Raw genomic sequence first — 10,870 nt, 5'->3', positions numbered from 1 at the left:
GGCGTGGCCTGGCTGTGCCTGCTGTGTCCCCCAGGCATGCTTACAGATCGACCAGCGTCTCCTCATCTTGGGAATGTGCTTTCCTCCTTGGTCATCCTCTCTGCACCCCCAGGGCCCTCCGAGCACCTTCACTGGGTGTGGAGAGGACACTGCCCCACAGCCCAAAGTGGCATCACACTGCACCTGCAGGCAGGACAGGCCTGAGCTATCTCCACATCTGGAGGGATGCACTGGATGCTCCCACACCATGAGTTGGTGGCCCTACACTTCCTGCTCAGGACGACCCTAGAGCCCCCTTGGGTCACTGCATAATCCTTGCCATAAGCAGGTGCTGGAGACCAAGCCCTGCCTGGATGGGCTACTGGCTACAGCTCTTCTAGTGTCCCTCTACAGCAGTGTCCCACGTCTGCTGGAGAAACAGTGTGGTGCTCCTGGAGGGACATGAGGAGACCTACGCAGTGGCGCAGGGGCGCTGGCTACACTGGATTAGCGCCGTTCAAGGTGCTGGCTCATGGCTCCCAGATGGCAGTCACCTCTCACAGCAAACACAGCTACTTCCCCATCCTTCTCTATATCCCGCTGGTGACACTGGCACCAGTGCCAGTGACTGTTGCCATATGGTGCTGATGTGTACACAGCGCCTGGGTATGCACAGCATGGCAGGAGTGCTTGCACCAGGGGGCTGCCCAGCCTTGGGGGGACCCAGCACGCCCCAACAATCTGCACGCTTTTGCAAGGAGCAAGGTGAGGGACTTCAGGTGCCTGCACAAGGGATGGGGCCCCACCACTGCTTGCCCCACTCCTGATCTGGCTTGCTGGAGATGGTGCTGTGTCAGGATCCCCCGGCATGCTGGGGAAGGAGTCTTTGGGGCTGGGGAGCAGGTTTTGCCATGCCTGCTGACAGCTCTGTGCTCCCTGGTGCGACCAGTGAGCGTGGCCGGACACCAGGCGGCTGCAGCAGTCCCACCCCAGCAGGGAAAGCTGGTGGTGACTCACTGACCTCGCCAGCCCTGCCTGCCAGGCGACTCCTCCCGCACCTGGTCCAGTCCCATGGCTTCCACCAGCCCCTGCACCCTTCGTACGGGAGTGGCTGAGGGCTCAAATCCTGCTGGGATGCTGGGAGGATGCTGGCGGGGATGGCTGTCACCTGCAGGGAACATCCCCTGGGCCTAGGGACGGAGGGACCCCACACCCCACAGCAAAGGCTGCACCATTGTCACCCTGCTCCCATGCCCTGGCTTGGTGGTGCCAGACCCAGGACAGGGTCAGGATAAAGTTATCCTCCACCCCTTTTTCCCCCCTTCTCCCGCCTCTCTGGGGGCAACGCACACCCAACCCCTCCTACAGGGTCCCTCCATCCTCCTACTTCCAACCGGTCAACAGGGCAGGGAGAGGGGGAGCCCTTTTGAGACTGTCCCCATCCCCAGAGCAGCACCTGGGGCTGAGCTGAACCTTGCGCAGCCAACACCTCACCAGGCCACGCCGGGGTTCACAGGGCTGTGTGCATCCTGGAGGAATGATGCAGGTGGCATGTGCATGCATCCAGGGAGCACAGAAAGTCATGTCAGGATGCATCCAGGTAGTCAGCCCCCTGCGTGGCTGCTGCTGCAGCAAGCAGGTGCCTGTCTCAATGCAACGATCTCTTGCAGTGTGTGATGTGCTCTGGTCTTGCCACGTCTGGGGTGGTAGGAAGCCCAAGAGAAGCCCCTGAGCATTCATGAGGCCTGGACCACTGCGCTGGTTGCAGCAGGGAGGACATGAGAAGGGGAGATTTGTGCCCAGGGTCTGGCAGCAGGCAGGTTTGGGGCCAAGCACAGGGACCAAACACTGCCTGCCCCAGCCATCCTGCACAAGTCCCACAGGCACCCAAGCTCCCAGGGACCCACACCAGCTCCCAGCCAGCACCCCTAGGCTGTAGGAGCACAGCCACGGATGTACTGATGCTTTGCTGCTCCCTGTGCTCCCATGGCTAAAGATGGGTCCGTTGCGTGAACCAGAGCATGGAGCCAAGGACCCCAAAACCAGCACTCCAGAGGGGTGGGTGTAACAGCACAGGTGGTGGTAGGGAGCTACAGGAGAAATTTGTGTTAGTGGGGACTGGATTCTGCAGGCAGGGCTGGGCAGTCAGACTCCAACTCTGCCGGGTGGCAGTGCTGTGGGGGTTACCTGGTAGTTTGCATTTTTGGGGATTTCCCTGCAGCCCCTTTCTGTCATGGGGGCTGGGTACGGTGAGGGGGAGAGCAGAGGGATCAAAGGGGCGGGGGACAGGAGCAGCTCGTGAGTTGTAGGTCATTATCTGTTATTAACATCTGTAATCTCCCAGAGAGCAAACTGAGATTTACAGCCTGTTATTAGGCTGTTACTCAACCTGTTGTGCAACAGCTCCATCAAAAAAAAAACCCTGAATGTGATTAATAGCCCGCTAATAAGGGGGAAATCTCTGCTATTTAATTCAAACAGCCTCTGCCTGGGCACTCCAGGAAGGTATGGGCTGTCATCCCAGGTTCCCAGGCTGGCTGCTGGGCTCCTGCTGGGATCCCCCTAGGGCCCTCCATGCCACAGGACACCGGTGCTGGATGGGGGTCCTGCATGGCAGTAAGTGCTGCACCCACCCACAGGTCTAGGCTCCAGGGTCCCAGAGACATCAGGGTGCAATCACTGCCTCCTCCCAGCACTGGCTCCACACAAAAGGGGATCCCAACTGGTCCCTGGTCGTCTGCTGTGGTCACCTTCTGGAAAAGGTGGAAACTCTGAGTCAGCTGCAGTTCTTATCTGAGCATCTCACCTTTTGTTTGACCATGACTCGCACCTGACTCACTTTGACCCCACAGCTTCCTGCCCTCCTGCCTTTCACTGCCCGTGGTCCGGAGGGTGCCCTGTGCCCCCGGACGTGCCTACCCTGGCTACAGTTTCACCTCTTGGCTGCACCCTCTTTTCCAGACATCCAAACCGGTCCTGCCTGTAAACACCTTCCTGGCCCCAAGACCACTGCACTGGGAGTGCTCCTGAACCCTGCTGCCCCTGAGTCTTTGCCTTTCCAAGTTATCCCTTGGTAGGATGGCGACAAGCAGGTAAGAGTCACATGGCTGTTCCTCCCCCAAACCAAATCTCTGGACACTATTCTCATCCTACCCAGACGCCAAGGACCTGACCCTGGTCCAGGAGGGGGTTGTCAGCACAGCCAGAGGTAGAAGGGAAGATGCCAACAACTCCCTTGCATTTTGCAGCCTGGATTTGGCCTCTGCCGCTCATTCTGTTGACGGTCTCACTCTGGTGGCTTTGACCTGGTGACTGAGCACCGCAGTTAATTGGATTGCAGCCAGCCCCGTTCCTGCCCCTCCTGCCAGTCTGAGTCCTACCTCCACTCCAGGGATGCTCCAGGAAAGCCAATGGCTGGGACCCACCTCTCTGCAGCCTTTCCCTCTCCCTGTGGTATTAAATCCCTTGGTCGCTTCCCCTCAGGCACACGCTGGCCCTGCCCAGAGGGACTTGAAAGTTCTGCCCTGGGTGGAGATCACAGGCACCTGGGAGCTGCTGCTGTCTGCTCCTGTGGGGTCTTCACCCCGGTTGAAGGCAACATCACCTTCAAATACCAGTGCTCCAGGTCTTGCCAGCAACACAGCTGGTCTCTAGGGCCATCCTCTGCCTGTCCTGGGGTGGCTGGAGGCACCTGGGAGCAGAGAAGCAGCTTGTGCCACCTCCAAATGACACCCTGGTAGGAGTGAGGGGTTCCTGGGCAACTTCTTCCAGCAGTACAAGGTCGGTTTGAGAGCAAATGCAGCTGGGGAGGGCTGGGCCTAGATTGAGGGTCCTGGAGGGCAGTGGGGGGCACAGACAGCATCCATGGGCACTTGGGCAGGGGCACAACACAGTGGGGGATACAAGCCTAGAGCTGGGGTCCCCGCTTCCCACGCCTGGCCAACCTGCAAGCCCAGGTGGCTTTGCTTCACCCTGCCCAGCTGCTGGCAAACACCAGCGGAGCTGCCACCCACCACTGTCACCCAGCGCAGGGCTGCAGCAGGCAGTGTCAGGGCTCATGGCCCCTGGGCTCCCAAAAACATCTTGGACAGCTGCCGCTGCTAGCCGGGTGGGCAGCCGCACCATGCCAGCCTGCTGCATGGTTGCTCAATGCTATGGAGGAGGGCAAGCTGAACCCGTCCTGGCAACCCACGGACTTAATTAGGGCCTCCGTGGCGCCTCGTCAGCAGGGCGCCCTTGCTGCCCCGGCCAAGCGTCGCTGCGCGCGGTGCAGTGCACGCGGCGCTGGAGCCTGGCTGTGTTGGCAGGCCTGGCCCTGCCTGCATCTCACATGGAGTGGTGGCTGGGCTGCATTTTCCACATTCCTTCCAGCTCTGAGTCACCAGCACCTCTACTGCCAAAACGTTTGCCTGCACCCAGTTGTGCCAGCAGCCTGCACGGGCTCCAGTGGCCGCATATGGTTCTGTGCAAGGCAATGGGCCTCTGTCCCTCTGCATATGATCGAGGATGCCCTCCCCTGCCCCAGGGCTGGGTTTTCCACCCTGGACCTCAGCATTATGGGGAAAATTCTCCTGCCCTGCTCTGGGGAAGCTTCAGTGATGGGGGTCCTGAATCCCACAGGGAGACAGGGAGCACCCACCCTTGTATCCTTTGCCCCAAGCAGCCCAGGGAAGGGGTTTGCATCCTCTGCCACCGCTGTCCAGCTCCCCAACTCCAGGCACTGCATGCAGCCTCAGTAACCTGCTGCAGCCTCCTGTCCTGATTCACTGTGGTGCTTGACTCTTGAAAAGCGCAGCAGTGCTGCCAGCAACCTCACCCTGCTGGCAACCAGGCTGCCCCAGTCCCGGCCCCTGCTCAGGGCCACCTGCGCTGCCCCACATCCCCATCCAGGCACACCAGAAGTGTCAGCCCCCAGCACAAGGGCAAGGGCTGGCCCAGCATTTGCAAAAGTAGCTGTGACTGAGGCCTCAGGCACACGGGAAGCACTTGGCTAGTGGCACTAGGTGCAGGGGAGGCTGTGGGGGTGGGGTACAGCAGGAGACTCCCCTCTACATCCCCCATGGCAGCCCCTCAGGATGGCTCACTGTCAGCAAGGAGCACACATGCCTCTCCCACCTCCTGCCCATCCATCCTGGCACGGCACTCCTCAAATCCACCATGGGGCCTGGCAAAGCTGTGCCAGGGATTGCCAAGATCTGGCCCAGCACTGGGATAAAGTGCGACTGCCCCAGCACAGCAGCAACTCCTACCCCAGCTGCCCTCCCATAGTGCTGTGGGCACACACCAGTGCCAGCATGTGTGGTGGCTTTGCTGAGCCATGGCCGAGCCCAGGGCAATATGGACGTATATGTGGAGGCCACGTGGGTGGAGAATGAGTCTGGGAGACTGGCATGCCACAGCACCTCACCAGCCCCACACTGGGACAACCCTGGGGGGAGCAGCCAGGTGGGGGATCAGTGTGCATGTGGGATGTACAGGAGCATGGGGATGTGTGGTGGGTGCGTGTGTGGTCTGGGGGTGTCCATGGTGGTATGCCACGTGTCTGTTTCCCCATATAGCATGCAGGTACACATGAGCTCGAACTGAGCCATGGGGCAGGGGGAAGAGGGGGATGAAGGAGGTTGGGTGAGTGGGCACATGGGGGGTTTGCCTGCATGAGGGATGTGAACGTGGATGGGATGGGGGGATATATGGTGTGCAGTCTGGGTGGGGTATGCGTGGATGTGGTGGGTGTGCATGGTGTGTATGTGATGTGTGTGTGGTGTGTATGTGATGTATGCATGTGTGTAGGGCACATATATACGTGTGCAGGGTGTGCATGCATGTGAGGTGTGCACATGGATTCAGATGGGGGCATTTGCGGAGTGCATATAGAATCATAGAATCATTAGGTTGGAAAAGACTGCCAGGATGATCAAGTCCAGCCGTCAACCTAACACCACCATGCCCATTAAACCATGTCCTGAATACGTGTATGGGGGACACTGATGTATGCACAGCGTGTTTGGGAGGGTGCGTGTGTGGGGAGGCCTGTGCATGCATGTGCACAGACCCTGGGGGTGGACAGTGTAGAGTGGGGTGCAGGGGTGTGCACACAGGTGGCATGTGTGTGTGTACACAGGGGTGTGCACTGCAAGGTGTATGCAGTGTCAGGGCGTGTGTCTGTCCACTAGTGCCACATTCATATGCATGCAAATGTCCCCAGTAGCAGTTCCCAGCACACAGCAGTGTGCCAGTGAGCACCGCTGGCACACTCAGCAGTGAGCTGGTGAGCTCGCTGTGAGCAGGTGGCTGGGGAGCAGCCCTAAGCCCTTCCTGGTGCCTATCCCCAGAGTGGTGGCTCCAAGCTGTGACACAGGGGCCGGGCGGTTTCTTTCCGGCTGTTTCCCAGCCTGTCAGGCCAGTCATGTCAGGTCTTGCCGCGATTTCCCGGATGGCTGCTTGGCACCTGCCTCTTCCCCATCCGGATGGGCAAGTTCCTGGAGCAGCAAGGCGGGGCGACGCATCACCCTGGCCCCTGCCCTGCCTCCCCGGCTCCATGCCCCAGCTCCAACATCCCACCCTGGTGCTGGCCGGCTCCCTGCAATGCTGCGGCTGCCCTGCCCGTATGAAGCTGGGCAGGCGGTGAGGGAGCGGGGCAGCAAGTGCTGGCTGCAGGCAGGCACTGAGTCATGCCAGGGCCGGGAGGTGCAGGGAGAATCCTGCCGCCTCTTCACTGAGTGGCTGGGGTGGCCAGACTGTCTGGGTGAGTCAGGCCCAGGTGGACAGCACAGGTGCCGTTTGTTTGCTGCTGTGGCTGGAGGACGTGCCAGGAGGATCGGTGCTGGTGGGGACAGGCATCTCCCAGTGCTGGAGCCCGAGGAGAGGTGCCCACCAGGGCAGAGCAGGTAGAGCTGGGCTGGGATGGCTCCGGTGACCCAGGATCTCCCTCCCACTGCGGAGGATGGTGCTGGCCACATGAGGATGCCTAGCACTGGGGAGAGGTCGGACCTTCGGCCAAACTCACACTGCCCATGGAAAACCCCTTCCCCACCCAGAGCCACCTGCAGCTCTGTGCTGGGGATGAGGACATGGTTTTGAGCAGAGGGTGTAGCTGTGGCTGCAGGCAGGTGTGTGGGAGCCGCTTACCGTGCCAAGCCTGGCTGTGGCTCTCTGTCCCTGCAGCCTGCCTGGGGCAACTCAGGATATGCCACTACTCCTGCCCTGGCAGCAGGACAGCTCACACGCCCACTCGCCCACCCCTCCTTCTGCATATGGAGAAACTGAAGCAGAGAGCATAGTGAAAGAAACGTGCTGGGTTAAGCCCCAGAGAAGCCAGGGCACCAAGCCAGCAGCCCTGCCCAGGCCCATGCAGTCCCAGAGCATCCTTCAGGGAGAGCTAGATTGTGGGGCTCTGGTACTGTGGCAATGCCAACTCATTTCAGTGTCCCCAGCAGCTGGAGCACTGTCCTGGGGACATTCCCCTCCAAGCCATCCTAGGCTGTGCCTCCATGCCCTCCTCCTGGCCGTGCCGGGCAGGACACAGGCTCTTGGCTGGAGTAGGGGAGGCACAGGCCCCTGGGCACCTTGACCTGCTCAGTTTATTCCTACAACCAGTGATTAACGTTGCTGCTGGGTTCTGTAATTACCTGCAGGTCTCCCTGCCCAGAACAGGGGCTGCCTGGGGAGCACAGGGGCAGTCACGGTCCCAGTGGGGCAATCCTCTGGCAGGAAGACAGAGGGACCCCTGGGCTAGAAGCCCCTGTGGGACCTTTGCCAGACCCAGATTCTGCACCCTACCAGAGGGATGTAAGGGCTCCCTTCATCCCAAGCCTTTCCAGGAACTCCTCCAGTGTGGTGTCTCCGCAGCTGCTGCATAGGGTGTTGGGTGCCATGCAGGATGTAAGTGATGGGGGAACAGCTGGGGCAGCCCACGGGATGGAAGAGTGGGGTTGGCCAGCCCCACTGCTGAGTCAGGGTCTCTGCCCTGAGAAGGCGAAACCAGATCCTGGCTGGCGGAAGAGGGATAGAGCCCTGTGGTGCGTAGAGGCTGGGACCTTGAGCTCCATACTCCTTCCCTAATGCTGTCCCTCCCATCCCTGCCGTTAGACATCTGGTTAATAAGCCCTGTAGCTCCTGCTGGGAAGGTGCTGGGAACCTTGTCCTGCTGCAGCTGTAACCCTTCCCCACCTAGGCTCCCACAGCCTGCCCTCCACCCTCTCCTTGCCAGCACCCAGAGACTGAGAATGCACCAGCCACAGGGACACAAACTTTGGGCCTGCTGATGAGTCTGGATGCCCCAGCAGAGCCAGGATATGCCCAGCTTGCATGGTCCCATCCAGCCCCACAAGAGTCCTGGGGAGTGAGTTGGGGAGCGGCCATGTTGGGGAGACCCAAAGATCCCTGTTGTCTCCACAGGGCAGCGGGGTGGGGGTGCAGGGATGGAGCCATGGCAGGGGCAAGGCTGCACCCTCAGTGGGTGTTTGGGGAACAGTTCTGCCCACCGCAGCCAGTGGCGATTGCATGGTAGGGCCAGGGCCTGCCGCGGTGTAAGGCAGCAAGCGCATTGCCCGACACGGGACAGCAGCAATTTGCATCACTGGAGTAACATACTCCTGGGCGCGAGAGGATGACAGAGCCTCGCACACCAGCACAGACACGTGCACGGGACTGTACATGCCTGGCACACACACGGATGTGCAGAGCATGGACTGATACCCTGCAGCAGCATGTGGGCAGCATCTGTGACCCCTGTCCTGGCTCCAGCGCCGGCAGATCACAGCAGTGTCTAGGGCAACAGTGCTGGACACGAGGGCTCCAACAAGCCCATCATGTCCCTGTTGTCCCCCACGTTGTCCCGTCAGAGCCCTCACCCCATAAGCAATGCTCACCTGGGGCCAGGACAGGTAGAGCAGGATCCCTGCCCCAGCCTGTCATTTCGGCTCTAATTTGATCCCCTGCTGTTGCGCTTCATCAGGGCTGAATGAGGGGCTGGCTAATGAGGGAAGTGTGAATAGCAGGACAGGGGGCTGGCTCTGGGCATACTGAGGCTTCCCTGGACTGGGTAATGACAGGCTTTTGTCCCCTCTGCTTCTGCCCCTGAAAGAGGCAGGTGGATGAGGATGCCTCGGGCAAAGGAGTGGGTACCAAAGGGCTGAACTCAGCAAGTCGCAGCCATTCCCACCCCCCTGCAGTGTCACACTAAGGGGATGCCTTGGCTGCTAGAGCCTGGCTGGGGAACCAGGGGTCCTGTCTTTAGCTTACCTACCCAGCCTCAGCATGTCAGCTGGGAGGGACATCCCAGCGCTGTCATCCCCAGGCCTGGGGATACTGGTCCTGGCTGGGAAACCCATCCAGCCATCAGGTCCTGTCTTGGGACACCACATTTCTGGTGGCCAGAGTGTACACAGGATGGGACAAATGCCTGGACAGCAGGGTCCAGCCAGCATCAGCCCTGGGCCAAAGCAGCATGGGGAGCAGAGACACACATGGCCAGTTGCCCCCCAAGTTGTGCACCCATGCAGGGGTCAGCATGGAGGCACATATCAGCTGGCACCATTGAGGACACATACTCAAGCCCATGGCTGCTGGGACCCAGGGACAGGGTCTGGCTCCACATGGGCGGAGCTGGATGCTCCACCTGAAAGCGGCCAGGGCAGAGCAAGGAGAGGAGTGGGACCAGCTCCCACTCTGCTGAGGGTGGTTTCAGGCCTTTGGGGATGGAGGTGTGGGTCCCCACTTTAGCCAAGCTCACACAGCCAGTGCTTGGACATACTTCAGCCCTGCCAGGGTTCTGCACCCTGTGAGCCTGCAAGGACACAGGCAGCCCAAGCTGGACACGGTGTGCACAAGCAGGACCCTGTGGTAGGATCCTGGTGCACCCAGCACACCGGGCAGGCACTGTGCCTGTAGCCTGGCAAGCAGGTGGATGGAGAGGCAGACAGATTGTGTGTGACAGGCTGGGGATAATTCACTGCTCCCAAGGAGAGAAATCCTCCACCTGGAAAGGAATCTGCCCCTCTCCACCCTCAGCCCAGGAGGCTGCAGGGCCCGGAGGGGCAGGCAGGGGTGTGCAGGTGGGTTGCTGCACCGTGAACCTGCGCAGACAGAGCAGGCAGCACCACTCACCAGGGCAGGGCACCCTCAGTGCTGCCAAACCTGACCAGGACCCCTCTGCCCCATGGATGCAAGTCCAGACACACCAGTGGGATGCTGGGAAGGAAGCTGGGGTCCTTACCAGCTGCTTACCCACCCTGCAGCTATACATGCACACCTGCAACAGCCAACATGGTCCCTATGCTGGGGGCATGTGCTGGGGTGAGCTGGCAGGCGCTTCCTGATCTCGATGGCCACTAACAGCCTGGCAGCTCTTGTCCCTGCATATGAGTGGGAAGGTTATCCTGGTGGGGTGCAGAGGGATGACCCAGCAAGGTGTGGCACATGCGCAGATGTGGGAATGGGCAGTGCTGAGAGGGCTGGGAGCCAGAGCGGCTGGAGGGCTCATGGGGAGGGTATAGCCTGCATGCCCCAGCCCATCACCACTGTGTTAGGGAAGCCGACTGCATGTCAGGCCCTGGTATGAAGCAGCGTCTTTTCTGAACACCTCTCTTGTCTTAGCATCTCCCAGGGTATGCAGCGTTTGTCCTGGCCTTGGGGCTGCCAAGCGTGTGCACTGACACGTGTATGTGTGCTTACACATGTGTATGAGTATGAGCATATCTACTGTGCACGTGACACATCTTCAGTCGGAGCTAATTAGGTAGTGAGCTAATCAGTGAATGACCCTCCCCATTGGCTTTCTGGGAACAGCAAAGGAGACAAGTGAGGATCAGTGGGGACACGGGTCACCACCCAGCAACCCCTGAGCTACAAGTGGGCTCACACCAGGGTCTGGGGGTAGATGTCTCTTGGG

The sequence above is a fragment of the Leptosomus discolor genome, chromosome 3, assembly GCF_034619465.1.
Source record: "Leptosomus discolor isolate bLepDis1 chromosome 3, bLepDis1.hap2, whole genome shotgun sequence".
NCBI classification, from domain to species: Eukaryota; Metazoa; Chordata; class Aves; order Leptosomiformes; family Leptosomidae; genus Leptosomus; species Leptosomus discolor.
This window is presented reverse-complemented; position numbering follows the sequence as displayed.